This window comes from Ruditapes philippinarum, unplaced genomic scaffold, assembly GCF_026571515.1.
Source record: "Ruditapes philippinarum isolate M1 unplaced genomic scaffold, ASM2657151v2 ctg4367_1_1_1_1, whole genome shotgun sequence".
Taxonomy (NCBI): domain Eukaryota; kingdom Metazoa; phylum Mollusca; class Bivalvia; order Venerida; family Veneridae; genus Ruditapes; species Ruditapes philippinarum.
In genome coordinates, this window is record NW_026859066.1 from 27,092 (window position 1) to 43,685 (window position 16,594).

The following is a 16,594-nucleotide window of genomic DNA, read 5'->3' on the forward strand; positions in this document are numbered from 1 at the left end:
GAAAATGCCAAGAAAAAATTGTCAGTGTTTCTCTTTAAAAATTATGATTACAAAATGTTAAACTTTAATAATAAATCAGGCTCTAAACACTATAATTTGCCAATTAAACCCGGCTTAATTGGAACGGCAAAGACAGGATTTAGGGCGATACTAAACTGCTGACGAATTAGCTGACGATATAGAATGTATAGGAGACTGCTGACCAGTTAAACAAAGAAGGATTATCGAAAACTGCTGACCAGTTAGATAAAGAAGGGAAAACAATGAAGGTGTCAAATTGCCGTTGGTGATATTATAGGCGAGGTCGAGAAATACTTAATAAGATGTTTTTCAAGATGACAATATTACAAATGATAAATATTAATTATAAAAATTTCAATTGATATATTTCTCAATTTCTTTTGATATAATATTTTATTTTAGTACCTTAATGAATTTTCTTCTATGTGTTGTATATTGGTTAAAATTTTAAAAATATAGTCAAAATATGATGTACGAAAAATCATAATTTGTTTCAAGTATGTATAAAACTATGCATCATAGGTTAAAATATATACATGTACATTTATGTAATGTACGTATATTTTAACAAAATCAAAAAATTGTATCGTATTGTGACGATTGTTCTATTCTGCCTAGATTCTATAATGATTTAGTGGTTTTGTACCTAAATTGTCGGTGAATTAAATTGTAAACAAATATGTTATCCTGTGTTTAAATGTATAGTTTGATCTTTTATAAATAAATAAATAATACATAAAAACTAAATGAATAGATTTAACAACTTATTCGTAGCAATATTTTGATATAACGGGCATATTTTTATTATTTCTAAAATATCAGAACAATTCGTACTTAAAATCATTCGAACTCAATGCCATTCGTACAAATATTCGAACCATTATCAATATCCCTTGGATGCTTGATTTCTTCAACTTCAGTAAACGATCATTAAATATAACTATATTATTGGGTATAAATAGAGCTCAAAGCTGCGGACAGCCAGTCTCTGTCCAGCTGCCGAAGTGTCAACACCACAGAAAATAATTAATTAATATTTTAGTTTAATTACTTGGGTTCTTGCGCTATTTACGAAGTATTTCAATTGCATCAATTCAACATTGCGTTAGGTGTAATTGTTATTACTAAAGTATTGAAAAACTCGATATCCCAAGTGGTTTTTCTATATATATTAAATAGCCTAAAAAGTGTCACCCCAATTTTATATCAAGTTCAAGGACCACTTATTACCTTTCAAGCACATTACTGTTATAACATGAGTTAATTAAACTTGATTCCAAAGTTTGAATAAATCATTTTATAATCATTTGTACCCAATCAACTGGCAAAGTAGCCATAAGAAAAATTATATATAACAGCTAGCTCGTGCACGTTACAAAATTGGCGCCCAACATGGGACACATCTAGCTTTAGACAGGCTAACTTACCCTAGACTTTTAAGAACATGGCTGAGTATAGAAGTAAATGGTCTGATGAAGATTTTTGTTATATGTACGATGAAATGGAAAATCTTAGGAATGAGAATCGTAGGCTGAAACTCCAGAGAGAGATTGATAGTCTTCAAAGACAAATTGACCAGACAAGTATTGAGCTGGCTACATCAACACCTGCTATGGTAAAAACAGAGAATACTTATGGAGGTTTTACACCAAGTAGAAAGACTACCTCAAAGCCTAGACGTCTTTTGCCTTCATTGCCTGTTCAAAGTGAAAAACATGAGAGGGATGTAAATGACAGAATGATCACCCAAAGACGGAGGATTGTTGACTTGCTTCCCCCTGAAACTCAGAATGATCTTTTGGATAAAATGAATTCGGCTAGTGTTATTTCAGCGACTGTATATAGCATTAAATGGGCACATGGTTTAAAGGGACTTCCGTTATTTGTTAATTACTGAACAAGATGTTTCTGATGAAAAGTTTTTATTTAGACCTTGTTTTAGATCAGGAAATAATTGTAAATTGATTTACAAGAATAAGCCGTTAAGTTATACAAGGGCTAGAGAGTGCATTTTAGAAAGGTTACGTCCTTTTACGGGTAATTTAAATATTGGCTTGCACTCGCTTAGATCCGGTGGAGCTACCGTAGGTGCTAATGCGGGGTAAATGATAGGTGTTGAAAGCGTCATGGTCGGTGGAAGTCGATAGTAGTAAAAGATGGCTATGTTGCGGATTCTTTGTCTAGACGACTTGAGGTTTCTAAGATGCTTCTTCTTTAATTGACCCAGAAACTTTTTATTAACACTCCGTGAACGTAAAGCCCTTGATGTATAATGTCTACATGCTTGTCCGGCAATGTATTTATGAGTTTGTTTTTATATTAATCAATTATTAAGCTTATTGTGAAGAGTAAAGAAAAGACTAAAATTTTCACGCGTTTCGTTCAAGTATAGCGTGAAAATATTGTCTTAACGATGCGTATACACAATATTGTAATGGTCAGTTTTTGTAATGTATATAGTATCTGCACGTGTTATGCGTGCGATATCGTGTTAGTATATATATGGGTTTTACAGTAGGTTTAATTCAGTCTACCGGACACTAGCGCATTGTTCAGTCGGTTTTATCCAATTTTTCTTTTAAGTATAATATTATGACTTAAGGTCAAGGATTGGATATCTATATTGATTATCTGCTGCAATTATTGATAAAATTTTCTTTTTAAGTTTACATCAGGCAGCATTTTACGCTATTGTAGACAAAGATATGGAGCTTAAATAATTATATTATCAATTTAAAATTGATCAGATTGGTTTATGTTGCATTTTCTTTTTAATGTTATATTATATGTATAATGTTCAGATTAAAAAAATGAGATAATAAGCAGGTTAGATGTATGTAAGATTGAGTCCCAACACTCAGCGATATGACATTTGACAAATGGGAACAGGTTTCCAGAGTAAATTTCTTTTAAAAGTAAAAGATTTTTATCGCTGATTTTTCCTGGGCGAGTCAACCGTGATCATTATTAGAGTATTGTGAAATTTGTGAATGGTTTTGTATCATGAGAAATAACAATCATTTGTTGATTCATATGTCAATATTTTGTTGTCGAATGATGAGCCACGTGATCTAACAATACATGCTTGTCCGGCAAAGCATTTATAAGTTTGTTTTTATATTGGTCCTTTATTAAGGTTATTGTAAAGAGTGGAGGAAAGACCCATATTTGACATATGACACCAGACTATTCCAACTGAAGTTGTGTTCAGCTGGTCTCATGTACCTGTAACCACATGTTATTTCAGAGTCCAAACTGTGCCAGCTGAAGTTTGGCTCAAACTGTCTCATGTACCACGTCTGATATATGAGACCAGACTGTTCTAGCTGAACAGGGGGCTCAAATGGTCTCATGTACCACATTTGATATATACCAGATTGTTCTTGGTGAAGTTGGTGTCATACGGTGTTATGTACCACATCTGTAAACCTTCATATTTTAATAATCAAAAGAGTTGTTTGATATGCAGTCTGAATGAATCTTTATATTTGTCTGCTTACGTCTTGGTACAAAAACATTTTCACCAAAAAATAATCCTTTTGTTTCAAATGAATTGTCCAAGAATATGTCTTATTTTCAGTTATTTTGTCTATTTCAGTTTTCAAGCCTTTACAATGGAAGACAATAAAAAAATTCTAAAAAAAGTTATGAAAATCAAACCCAGAGGGTTGAAACAATACAGGAAAAGGCTTGCACTCACTGGAGAATATAGATATCATCCATTTAAATCGAACACAAAACCGAAAATATGTTTTACAGACCACAAAAAAGATCGAAGCTCAACATCAAGACTTTCAGGTAATATTACTTTTTTATTTACATGTAAAGTCAAAAACCTCAAGTACATGTAAATGATTTTGCTGCTCTAGCAAAACAATACTGATACTTTCTTGTTATAAAGATGTAGGATTAATCTGTGCATTTTGAAAATTTTCCATGGTATTTTTAAACTTATGCATAGAAAAAATACAAAAGAATATTATTTGTGCTTTTAACATCTTTTTATGCCTCCACAGAGTGGGAGCATATAGCGTTGCACTTGTCCGTCCGTCCGCACTCACATGACAGTAATTATGTGGCTAGAGGGACAATAGGTAACTGTTATTTCTCTTTGATGTCATTCATTCCGTAATGCTTTTATGTGTTTTTTTCTTTTGTGTGGATAAAAAGAACAATAGAGAGAACAATAGAGTAGCCACATAATTACTCTCCTGTTAGAACTTCCGTCCGTCCGTCCGTCTGTCCGTCCGCACTCACAGGACAGTAATTATGTGGCTAGAGGGACAATAGGTAACTGTTCTTTCTCTTTGATGTCATTCATTCCGTAATGCTTTTATGTGGCTATTTTCTTTTGTGTTGCTAAAAAGAACAATAGAGAGAACAATAGAGTAGCCACATTATTACTCTCCTGTTAGAACTTCCGTCCGTCTGTCCGTACGTCCCGAAATCTTGTGAACGCAACTCCTCTTAAACCGGATGGCAGATTTTGCTTAAACTTCCAGGGATGAACAACCTTAATGTGTAGATGGTAGTAAAGGAAGGAATTTTTGCTGCGACCAAATTTAACAGAATTATGACCCTTTGTTGATTTTTTCACTATATACTATGTAGAAATTTTGTTAACGCAACTCCTCTTAAACCGGATGGCAGATTTTGCTTAAACTTCCAGGGATGAACAACCATAATGTGTAGATGGTAGTAAAGGAAGGAATTTTTGCTGCGACCAAATTTAACAGAATTATGGCCCTTTGTTGATTTTTAGTTTTCAACTTGTGGCACATGTAGTCCAAAAAATATTTGACCTAGAGTCATAAGATTGACAGAACAGTGGCGTGTGAGGGCACATTTCTAGTTTTTTACTAAATGTATCTAGTATCTACTTCTAACTGAAGATAGTTGATGTATTACATAAGTTGAGTGTGATGTCTCCTTTAACAGGTCTTGTAAGTCAAGTCATTAATCAACATGTAGATTTTCTTTTTATTTGAATTATTTCTTGATACTGTAATTATATTCAAAGGACATTTTGATGCAGAACAGCCCACTGTAGTAGTAAATGCAGAATCCAATAATGTGGACAGGGAAAATTTGTCATGCTGTCAGCAAGAGACCTCTTCAAGAACCTTTGAGAGTATCCCACAAGAACAAGCTACACAGGTATTGAATTTAATTGATTGCCTGTATATTTGTCCGGTCTCATTTCTGGTTTGGACACATTTAGCATACGATTATTACAGATGAAGAAAAAAGGATATTGTGTTCATCCATGCAAATATTTGTTTTAACCCATTACTTCATGAGCATTTTGTGAAGAATGGCTGTTTTCATTGAAAAGTCTCCCGTTACAAGTTAAAATTGCTATAAAACTATAAAAACTGCTTCAATACTAATCACACTTGGCACAAATGTTGACTGGACCAATGCCTTTGTAACAACCTGCTCAGGTTAAATTTCCTGTTACCATGGCAACAAGGGGACATCTCAAAATTGCTAAAAATCACTATTTTGTGTGGATTGTTTCCATCAAAATTGATTTCAAAGTGCTGCAACTTCTCAATGGATTGAGATAGAGCCAAATGCTTTTCAGCGTTGGTTACACATTACTGGGGTCCTTTTTAGCCTCTCACAAGTCCAAAATTTTCCTAGTGACCCCCTGATGTATCTTTTGGTTGGGGGGCAGCGCCGAAAAAGTTGTCACTTTTTTAACAACATTTCTAAAATGAAAACATTGTTTGGGGCCCAGGCTGTGATTATGTCACGGACGACCTTGAGGCCGCCATCGTTGCCGCACTCATAACCGCTCACTGTACCACACACGCTCCTGGACAGACTGCCAAAGTAGAAAAAGTTAGAAGACCCACACTAGCAACAGCAGGAACAAGTGAAGAATGGGCATATTTCCAATCTCGATGGTCTGACTATGTAGATGCCACTAAAATCAAAGGCCGTGATCGCGTGGTACAGCTTTTAGAATGCTGTGACGAACAACTTCGGAAAGACTTAACACGATCAGCTGGCGGCAGTCTTACTTACAAGTCTGAAGAAGAAGTGATGGCTGAAATAAAAAAAAACTGGCAGTTCGAGAAGAAAACACTATGGTAGCCCGAGTTTCCCTGCACAACATGCGTCAATATCGTGATGAGCTTGTACGCCGTTTCTGTGCACGACTTAGAGGACAGGCTAGTGTCTGCAAATTCCTGATTAAGTGTCCAACATGCAACACTGATGTTAATTACACTGACACAATAGTCAGAGACGTATTAGCACGCGGCATATGTGACCCGGAAATACAATTAGATCTCCTTGGTGATAAGAATCAGGATATGTCATTAGAAGAAGTAGCACAATGTGTCGAAGCTAGAGTCTGGAAAACGATCTGCCTCCCGACTATTAGACTCTCATGAGGTCCAAGCAGCAGTCAGTAAGTTCATATAGAAAGGCGAAACAAACCGCTGTAAAAGATAAAAACGAAAACTTGCTCATACTGTGTGGCAAGAAAGGACATGGTTGCAAGAAAATCAGAATGTCCAGGCTTACGGGCAAAGATGTAAACACTGTAATCGTGAAACCACTTTGAGAGTGTTTGCCGAAGTAGGGACAAACCGAAAGCGAAATCTAGTGCTTACAATGCCAATGACTAATGGAGAATGCTGTGTTCAAACACCTTGGGTGCAGTGTATCATCAAATGTCTAAAAACAACATTGACAAGACATTAGCTTTAGACCACGCACCTATATGACAACTTAGTATCTGATACTTTGGATAAAAAAGAAAACCCCTTCCCAAATCGCAACCCATTCATTACTCTTACAATCAGAGCATTACCCGAGGACTATGAAAGCCTTTTTTGGTTTTTAAGAACCTAAAATGCTGGAACACACGCTGTTCGTATTCCTGCCATGGCAGACAACTGGGATGTCAAAGCTGTCTTGCGGGTAATCAAAGTCATCCCACAAACTTGGCCTCAAGCAAAGCGAATCTCAAATTCCTATAACTTTGAAACTGCACGCTGCAAATAACAGGGGCATTAAAATCCTCGGTGCCACAAATTTTCGGATCTCAGGAACAGATGAGCACAGGGAACCTTCTTAGAGACTAAGCAAATGACATATGTGACTGATAATTCCGATAAGCTCTTCATCAGTAGGGAAAGCATGCATTGCTCTTTGGCATGATATCTGGAAGTTTTCCGACAATTGGTGAAATCTGCGACACACAATCCGAAGCAATGTATCAAACTCAGGATACAAACAATAGTGAAGTCGGAAGCATAAAGCGGACTAGTGAATCAATGTGACTGTCCGAAACGTCAACTACCAACCTCCGCCACTAAGCAAGGTTAGCCATACAGTGGAAGTGAGTCCAACCGCCTTAAACTAAAGGAATACCTCTTGGAGTACAGATCAAGTAACATTCAATGTCTGTGACCACCAACACCATTAACCGCTAATGGATGGAACCGCCAATTGAAAGTTTGATGATGCAATCCCAAATGCTGAACTGTCGCCATCATACAACCAGTGGGCCAGTACACCCAATTACAATTGGCAAGAGGAATTAAAGGGCTGGACTCGACCAAGACATCCGCCTTGGGTGTCCCTTGAGGAACCAGTCCCTATTGAGGAACCAGTGACTTGGTGCCATCGGGATGGTTGTATGTGCCAAGAAAATGGCACACTTCGACGAAAGTTGATTTTCAGCCTCTCAATGTACACGCTAAGAGAGAAACGCATCACCACTCCTTCGCCATTTCACCAAGCAAAGGGTCAGTCCCACAAGGGAAAAAGAAGACCGTCTTTGATGCCTGGAACAGGTACCACAGTGTGCCGATTCAAGAAATCTGACCGTCACTTAACTACGTTCATCGACTCATCTTGGGGACGCTATCGCTATAAAACAGCCCCCTCAAGGATACATTTGCTTCTGGCGACGGATACCTCGACGCGATATGATGAAATAGTTGCCGAAAATACCCAACAAAACTAAATGTAATCGATGATGTCCCTTCTCTGGTCTGATTCAATAGATGAGAGTTTCTTCCAAGCTGTCCAATGGCTTGACATATGTGAAAGACATGGCATCACACTCAACCCTGAAAAGTTTTGTTTCGCAGAAGACACGGTTGAATTCGCTGGGTTTGCAATAACCCCCGACACAGTTCGCCCTTGTACAAGATATCATAGCGCAATTATGGACTTCCGACTCCGAGAAATATCAAACCGATGTCAGATCTTGGTTCGGTTTATTAAACCAAGTATCGTATGCCTTTCAGCATGACAGACAAAATGCTACCATTCCGAGAGTTATTGGAAACCAGGCACAGCCGTTCATCTGGGATGTCAATATTAATGCACTCTTCGAGGAATCTAAAACTGCCATTCTGAATGAAAATTGAAGAAGGCGTGCGAATCTTTGACAAGACAAAATCTACAGGTCTCGTCGCCACTGATTGGTCAAAGTCAGGAATCGGGTTCTGGCTGTTCCAGAAACATTTGCAACTGTCCGGACAACCAGCCATTTTGTTGTCGCACCGGTTGGAAAGGTAAACACTTGTCGGGAGTAGGTTCACGCATGCAGCTGAGTCTCGATATGCACCAGTGGAAGGGGAAGGGCCTTGGCAGTTGTCGATGCTCTTGAAAAAGCAAGATACTTTGTTCTTGGGTGTGACGATCTTGTAATAGCAGTTGACCATAAACCCCTGTTAAAAATATTTGGTGAGCAGATCATTGGAGGACATTTCTAACTCACGTCTCAGAGTGAAGAGAAAGAAAAGTGAAAGAAAAATCCCTCGCTAATCGATTCCGCATGATTCATATTCCAGGGGTCAAGCATCTCGCTGCAGATAGAGTATCACGTCATCCAACCGGAAAATCTGAAAAGCCTATCGCTTTCCAAATATGATATTGCAGCAATTAAAAAGGGGTACCTTCTCTAAAACATTTTCTCCTACCTACATTGCCATCAACATATTCTATTCTCAATGTCAATGATGTTGATACCTGTATCTCCGCTTCAGCGTATGCTCTCTTGACTCACTTGCCCGTGAAGGCAAGTCAACCTGGGAACAGAGTTCGCACTGCCACAAGTACAGTTGACGATAACATGCATGAACTCCTCAACCTTATAGAATGGGAGTACCCTGAGTCTCGCATTTCCAGAATTTTTCCTGCACATCTTCGTGAGTATTTCAATTCCGTGAGCATCTCTACAACAGTAGATGGTGTAATACTTATACAAGGATCGTGTAGTTATTTCCTCATCTCTCCAGACAAGAAGTTCTGCAGCTCTTCATTCAGCACATCAAGGATTACCTCCATGGTATCGGGCGAGCAGAGTCCTCCGTGTTTTGGCCAGGGATCACACCTGCTATAACAACCCTTCGAGCTGGATGCAATCAACTGCAATCGTTCGCACCTTCGAATCCTAGTGCTCCGCCTACACACCCTAATATCTCCAGACTACCCATTCCAATGTGTTTGTCGCATATTATTTTCACCATCAAGGTGTTGGATATTTAGTTTATAGTTGATCGATACTCGAACTGGCCCATAGTTGAACGATCTTCGAATGGTGCAGAGGGGCCTTATTACTTCACTACGCGAACATTTGTGACATTTGGGATTCCGAATGAATTGACATCTGATGGCGGACCTGAATTTACGGCAACAACAACCGACAATTCTTAAAAAAATTGGGAAGTCCATCACCGCTTTCCTCTGTGGCTTTCCGCACACAGTAATTGCAGAGCTGAAATAGGTGTCAAAACTGACAAGCGTCTAATAGCCGACAACACAGGTAGAACGGGGATCTCAACACCGATGCATTTCAACGTGCGATGCTCCAGTACAGGAACACACCTGACAGAGACACCAAGTTATCTCCTGCTACATGTGTATTTGGTCATCCCATCAGAGACTTCATTCCTGTTCCGCCGGCAGGTACCGTCCCCATAACACATGGAAGGAAACACTCGATGCAAGAGAGGAAGCTTTAAGACATCGCCACCTTAAACATGGAGAGCGCTTATCGGAGCACACTAAAAGACTACTCCACTCTCTGTAGGCGGTAGGGTTCGCATCCAAAATCAAAAACAGGACATCACCCTCTTAAATGGGATACAAAACTGGCGTTATCATAGAAGTTCGCCAATTCGACCCAAATACGTCGTTAGAGTTGATGGCTCCGGTAGGGTCACACTAAGAAACCGAAATGTTTGAGACAATATGTGCCCTGTCCAGAAGTTTGCCAGAAGTCCGTACAATTAAAGGATGATGAAACTTGGAATCAGTTTGTACCTCTTGTCAGCCCTCAGACAACTAAAGCGTCTGAGACCATTGTGAAACACAACCAGGACACTATTCCAACAACGCAAAATCCGAACACATATTGTACCCTCCCATCAACCACTTTACCTTCACCAAGTGGTCACACCCCTAACACTCATTTGGATGTTGATGCCCCGGAATGCCTTCCGACTGATCTCGGCAACACCAAATATCATCCAGCTGAGATCCCACCTCCCAGTGATAGCACAAACTCTCCATCGCAAATCTAGTCGTACCCGTCAACCGCCAACATGGCACCGTGATTTTTCGAGATGAACTAGTGTTATCATTACTTTATATAAAATTATGAACATACATTTAATTGTTTTTGAAGTTTCCGTTTTTCAATGCTAACAGGAGTTTAGTGTTCATGGACCTATAATTTTGGATGTTAATTTGTTATCAAATGTTTTGACTTCAGTTTTAAACCGACTATGCATGAAAGACATATTAGAAGGCCGTTTTAAAACTTAGGGGGAGATAGAGGATTATAAACATTTACTTATACAATTGTTCAATTAACATTAGCTTAGTCATTTATCTTTAATATGTTTTACGTTCATTTCAGATTGACCGTGGTCATTGTTCATCATAATAAAGACATATGAATAAATGGACCTTGTTCTTATTTAAAAGTCTTTTGTTTTCAGCCTGAGAAATATGTTTTAGTCCGAAGACAGGCCATGACTGATTTCAATGAAGAGTGTCATTGGATGTTCTGGTGTAGTTGTGACAGCAATAGTTCTAGACAGATTTCCTCTTTGAATACTAATGTGAACATGTCAATTAATGGTATTTCTACTATTATCAGTAACTTTTACATACGTTTGCTGTGTTACTAACTGTAAAACCTCTTAGGAAACAAATACTTTGTTTGTTGCTGAGAGGATTTGCTCTACAGAGGGTGTCTCTAAAGAGGTCATACTGTAGTTATTCTCAGAATTTCCTCTTAAAAAATATTATTATTAATTATTATTATTCAAATAGAGAATCATCTTATGTCAGGGCTATTCATGATTATGGTATTCTATCATTTTTTAGGAAAAATATTGTTTTGAACTAAATTTGTACTTTTTACAGACATGACTGAATTTTCAACCATTTTAATTGCCTTTTTCTACAAATGTAATGAAAGTCCTTTTTGGCCATACTTTTTTCAAATAAAAAAAATAGAGGTATTTTTTACAGTCATGGCAGTGTTTACGTTGCTGTGGCTGTCTGCAAACTTTAACCTTGATAATAAATTTCTAAGTTGTTGATGTATTACCTTAATACTTGGCAACAACAATCTGTAGGACAAGACATATTAGTAGGCCTTTTAGGTAAAATGTATAAATTTTGCTTTATTTATGCTATTTGTGGCTTTAACTTTTTTGTTCTGTTTAACACAATAATCTTTTTGGATATCCCTTGCTTGCTTTTAGAAAAAAGTGAAAAAGGCAAGTATTGCCCCTACCTGGCATTGGCTCTGGTTGAAATTTGTGTTAAAATTCTGTCATGGCTTTGTTTAAATCAAACAAAATGTAATGATTATTTCAGAACTTCAAAGGTTGTATCCTGACTGCATCAATATAAAAGCATCAAGAAACGTTTACAGAAAGTATGACCAAGACAATGGGATTGAGGCTATAGATGAATCCTTTGTTAGAGAGCAAGGTATACATAACTGTTGGTTTAAGAAGTGATTTGTGCTTGTTATGTCTTATGGTGTGATATCATAGGGAAACTGTTGAGTGACATTAATTACATTGATATGTTTAAAGTTTTTAGCTAGATCTTGTAAACTAATTACTTAAAAATAATTAAACTATATGTATAACAACATACTCATCAGCTATTTGGTATAATTTCTGTTATAGCCCTTGTTTAATGACAGTGAATCAGCTAATGCTTAGTAATTATTGCATAAACAATTGGAGCTTTATGTGTAATAAAATAAAAAATTGCAAAAACGCAATTAGAACATTGCATAATATAGTGTCATTTTAATCCTGCTTTTTAAATGGATTTTTTTCAGGTGCAGATCACAGGTATCTGGTAGGCAAAATATTTACACTATCTACTTTAATCTTATTTTATGACACCTAGTGTCTGGTCGCATACTGTTGGGGTTAAGTGATTTGATAATGTTTTACCTAATTATGGCCCTTTGTTGTTTTTTTCCATATATGTAATATATAGTGAACATTTTTTTCTTTGCAAAACACCTACATTTCTCAAGGGATTATGATAAAACTTTCACAGAAGCTATGTCATCAAGTGCCCTGGTTCATATTGTCAGGGTTTAGTGATTGAAGATGTTATGGCCCTTTGTTTTCTACAAATATATATGATATTTAGTGGCACATTTTTTTAATCACAACTCCTACATTCATCTAACTGTATATTGTTATTGACTGGAAACATTCTGATTGATGCTTACAGTCAAGGTCATTGTTACTAAAACTTTTATATGTTTCCTGCCATTAACTAGAGAAAGGAATAAGATAAAGTACATGTAGGGATATATGTATGTAATGTTTATCTTCTATGCATAAAAAGAATATAAGTTGCCCGTATGTACAGTTGATTGTTACAGTATTCTTTTCATGTCTGTCAATTTTCAAAACGCTGCTTAACTTTCAGTAAGAATATATGACATTTGTGACATGGTCAAACTTTATTTAATCATGACTTTAGAACTTAAGACAAATTTCCCCCTTCTTTAACTTACTGCCAGTAACTGGTATCTGCCATGAGACAGCATAACTCTGTGGAATTAAGTGGACATTAGTACAAACTTTAAAGCTGCATGCCTCCAGATGAACCAAAATATGTAAAGAAGATTAAACTTGAGAAAATGTACTAAGGTTTTAAGACAAATTAAAAATATAAACGATTCGAGTAATGATTTACATGTTATGTGCTATTAAGGGCTGATTTTGCAGTATTTATCACCATTTTCTACTGCGTTACTAACGCAGTTGGGGCTGTTTTTGCTTATTTTGACCTCTTTTGGGGGTAATTTACGTGGATTGCAAATGCTGTTTGCAATGTGAAAATTATTTTCTTTGATCATTTAACAATATTTTACTTTCAAATCATGAATCTGGAGGCATGCTGCTTTAAAATATATTAATTTAGTTGGATAAAATTCCCTTCTATTGTGATAATGTGCTTTTTTCCTTGACTATTCGATAACAATAAGAAGAGCTATTGTAGTCACCCGAGCGTCGGTGTCGGCGTAACCACTTATGTTTAAGTTTTTGTAAAACCTCAAATATTTTCAAAGTCCACTTACATATGGCTTTGAAACTTTGTACACATGTTAACCCTCATGACCCCAACCTTTAGACAGGAGGAGGTAACTGTATCAAGCATTTTGACAGAATTATGCCCTTTTTTAACATAAAATTTATGTTAAAGTTTTTGTAATAGCTCAAATATTTTCAAAGTCCATTGACATATGGCTTTGAAACTTTTCATAAACCCAACCTGTAGACAGGAGGAGGTAGCTGTATCAAGTATTTGACAAAATAATGCCCCTTTTTTTACTTAGAATTTATTAACCAGGTTTTCAACGAAAACCGGGTTATTGTTATGCCGAAGTCGGCGGTGGGGGGGGGGGCAGGCGGGCGTGCGGGCGTCAACTTTTGGTTTCCGCTCAATAACTTTAGTTTGCTTTGGCCTATTGACACCAAACGTGGTGTGTAGGTAGCTTATATCAAGAGGCAGCTTGGGATTGCTACCCAGGTGTCTGTGATAAAGGTCAAGGTCACTGTTACTAAAAATAGAAATTCAGTTTCCACTCAATAACTTGAGTTTGCTTTGGCCTATTGACACCACACTCGGTATATTGATAGCTTATATCAAGAGGCAGCTAGGTGTCTGTGTTCAAGGTCAAGGTCACTGTTACTTAAAATAGAAATTCAGTTCTGCTCAAAAACTTCAGTTTGCTTTGGCCTTTTGATGCCTAATTTGGCGTGTAGGTAGCTTATATCAAGAGGCAGCTTATATCAAGAGGCAGCTAGGTGTCTGTGTTCAAGGTCAAGGTCACTGTTACTTAAAATAGAAATTCAGTTCTGCTCAAAAACTTCAGTTTGCTTTGGCCTTTTGATGCCTAATTTGGCGTGTAGGTAGCTTATATCAAGAGGCAGCTTAGGATTGCTACCCAGGAGTCTGTGATCATGGTCAAGGTCACTGTAACTAAAAATATAAATTCTGTTTCCGCTCAATAACTTGAGTTTGTTTTGGCCTATTGACACCAAACTTGGTGTATGGTTAGCTTATATCAAGGCAGTTTTGGGATTGCTACCCAGATGTCTGTGGTCTAGGTCACTGTTACTAAAAATAGAAAATTCAGTTTCCGCTCAATAACTTGAGTTTGCTTTGGCCTATTGACACCAAATTTGGTGTTTATATAGCTTATATCAAGAGGCAGCTTGGGATCGCTACCCAGGTGTCTGTGATCAAGGTCAATGTCACTGTTACTAAAAATAGAAATTCAGTTTCCGCTCAATAACTTGAGTTTGCTTTGGCCTATTGACACCAAACTTGGTGTATATATAGCTTATAACAAGAGGCAGTTTGGGATTGCTACCCAGATGTCTGTGGTCAAGGTCACTGTTACTAAAAATAGAAATTCAGTTTCCGCTCAATAACTTGAGTTTGCTTTGGCCTATTGACACCAAATTTGGTGTTTATATAGCTTATATCAAGAGGCAGCTTGGGATCGCTACCCAGGTGTCTGTGATCAAGGTCAAGGTCACTGTTACTAAAAATAGAAATTCAGTTTCCGCTCAATTACTTGAGTTTGCTTTGGCCTATTGACACCAAACTTGGTGTATGGATAGCTTATATTAAGAGACAGCTTGGGATTGCTACCCAGGTGTCTGTGATCAAGGTCAAGATCACTGTTACTAAAAATAGAAATTCAGTTTCCGCTCAATAACTTTATTTTGCTTTGGCCTATTGACACAAAACTTGATGTGTAGGTAGCTTATATCAAGAGGAAGCTTAAGAGTGCTACCCAGATGCCTGTAATCAAGGTCAAGGTCACTGTTGCTAAAAAAGAAATTCAGTTTCCACGTAATCACTTCAGTTTGCTTTGACCTATTGACACCAAACTTGGTGTGTAGGTAGCTTATATCAAGAGGAAGCTTGGGATTGCTACCCAGGTGTCTTTGATCAAGGTCAATGTCACTAAAAATAGAAATTCAGTTTCTACTCAATAACTTTGCTTTGGCCTATTGACACTAAACTTGGTGTGTAGGTAGCTTATATCAAGAGGCAGCTTGGGATTGCTACCCAGGTGTCTGTGATCAAGGTCAAGGTCACTGTTACTAAAAATAGAAATTCAGTTTCCGCTCAATTACTTGAGTTTGCTTTGGCCTATTGACACCAAACTTGGTGTATATATAGCTTATAACAAGAGGCAGTTTGGGATTGCTACCCAGATGTCTGTGGTCAAGGTCACTGTTACTAAAAATAGAAATTCAGTTTCTACTCAATAACTTGAGTTTGCTTTGGCCTATTGACACCAAATTTGGTGTTTATATAGCTTATATCAAGAGGCAGCTTGGGATCGCTACCCAGGTTTCTGTGATCAAGGTCAAGGTCACTGTTACTAAAAATAGAAAATTCAGTTTCCGCTCAATTACTTGAGTTTTGCTTTGGCCTATTGACACCAAACTTGGTGTATGGATAGCTTATATTAAGAGACGGCTTGGGATTGCTACCCAGGTGTCTGTGATCAAGGTCAAGATCACTGTTACTAAAAATAGAAATTCAGTTTCCGCTCAATAACTTGAGTTTGCTTTGGCCTATTGACACCAAACGTGGTGTATGGATAGCTTATATTAAGAGACAGCTTGGGATTGCTACCCAGGTGTCTGTGATCAAGGTTAATGTATTTAGTGTTCATGTTATAACTTGAGTTTGCTTTGACCTTTTGACATCAAACTTGCAGAGTGGCAGCTTTGGATTGCCACTTAGATATCTGGGAGCAAGTTCAAGGTCATTTGCTTACAATAGAATTTTCAGCTTCTACTCAATAACTTCAGTGCACTTTGATCTATTAATTGCTGTCACATCAAAACTTGGTCGTTGAAAACCTGGTTTTCGTCGCATTGCGGCGCTTCTTGTGTTAAAGTTTTTGTAATACCTCAAATATTTTCAAAGTCCATTGACATATAGCTTTAACTTTGCACACTTGTTCACCATCATGACCCCAACCTGTAGACAGGAGGAGGTAACTGTATTTAACATT